Below are 1,791 nucleotides of genomic sequence, written 5' to 3' on the forward strand. Positions count from 1 at the left end.
CACACTGTTACCACCCAAAGCCCATAGTTTACATTAGGGTTCATTCTTGGTGGTGTATATTCTGTGCGTTTTGACAAATGTATAATGACATGTATGCCCAAATGACTGCCCTAAAAATCCTCTGTGCTCCACCCATTTTTTTTTTTACTTATAAAAATGTAGCTGTCAGAAAATTTAACATCACGTGTGTGATTCACATTTGTGACTTGCATTATATTTCATTTGAACAGTATTTGCCCTAGAGGGATTTTAAATCTAAAAAAAAGAAAAGAAAAGAAATCACAAAGAATGCTTAAAGAAAGTAAAAATGACACCACATTTCTAGAAGGGCATGGTCTGCACTTAAGAGCAATGACAGAAACCACAAAGAGTAAATTGATTTGACTACATAAAAATACAAAAATCTGTTAAACAAGAAACAGAATCAAGACATTAAGTCAATATTTGCTGATGTAAGTTTAGGAAAAATAAAATGTGCAAAAATTGATACCTTCATAAAGACCTCATGCAAGTTTATAAGAAAAACAGTAAGGCAGTAAGAAATAAATGGGCAAAGGACTAATTCTCAGAAAAGAAAATGCACAGTGCATTTATCGAGTGGATAAATGCTCAGTCTCCAGAGTCATCAAATAAATGTACATTTAAGCAATAAAATGCTTTTTTTCCTCTGACAAATCAGCAACAAAGCAAACAATATACATTGCTTTGTATATTGCTGGCAGGAGCGTAAATTAATTGAGGCTTTCTAGAAAACTACTTAACAATATGCATCAGGATGTTTAAATATTTTATTACTTTGCCCAATAATAATCCTAACTGACAGAAAATATTTTAAGCCTAAAGTTGTTTGTGCATTATTAACAGGGAAATTGGAAGCAATTTTTAAGTAAACTACTGTGCGTAATGTGGTTGAGGAAGAGTCTATAACAACATAGAAAAAATACTACAAAACAATTTGGAAAAGATGGGACCTTATAATATGTGTCATCTGCCTCTGGAACAGCAAAACAAAACCCACTCAGTAAAAAAAAATAAATTTGCCCCAACTTTCCCCGGTATCTGAGGATTAGGAAAAGATATTTAAAAATGCCGAGTCACCTCCAAAGAGAAGCCTTTATTTAACTAACACTTAAAAGTGCTTTCTACTTGCCAGGCCCTGCTCTGAAGGTTTGTAAATATTAGCTTAGTGTGGTCCAATCGAAAAATAATTATGAGCCACACAGGTAACTTTAGGTTCCCTAGCAGCCATATAAAAAATAATTTTAAATAATAAGTTGAACTCTCAGAAGGAGAGAGCATAAAGCGTGGTATTAAAACACAATGGTCAAGGGTTCAGATCCCTGCACTGGCCATCAGTCAAAAAGAAAAAGAAGAAGAAAAAAGAGAGAGAGAGTTACTAGAGGGGGGGAGGGGGAGGCGGAGGGGGGTCGTGAGAGGCTGACTAATGGATACATAACAGCCAGATAGGAAAAGTAAGTTCTGTGGGTTTACAGTCGAGCTGGGCATCTATAATTAACAATAATTTGCTGCATGTTATCAAATGGCTAGAAGAGAGATCAAATGTCCTGATCACCAAGAAATGATTAAGTTTTGTCATGATGGATATGCTAATTACCCAGATTTGATTATCACACATTGTATGTGTGTATTGATATTCAACTCCGTACCCCACAAATATTTATAATCAATGTTTCAATTAAAAAAAATCATTTTAGGGCCGGCCTGGTGGCGCACTGGAGAGTGCGCCGCTTGGGAGCACGGAGGCGCTCCTGCCGAGGGTTCGGATCCCAT

The sequence above is a fragment of the Galeopterus variegatus genome, unplaced genomic scaffold (assembly GCF_000696425.1).
Source record: "Galeopterus variegatus unplaced genomic scaffold, G_variegatus-3.0.2 Scaffold863, whole genome shotgun sequence".
Lineage (NCBI taxonomy): Eukaryota > Metazoa > Chordata > Mammalia > Dermoptera > Cynocephalidae > Galeopterus > Galeopterus variegatus.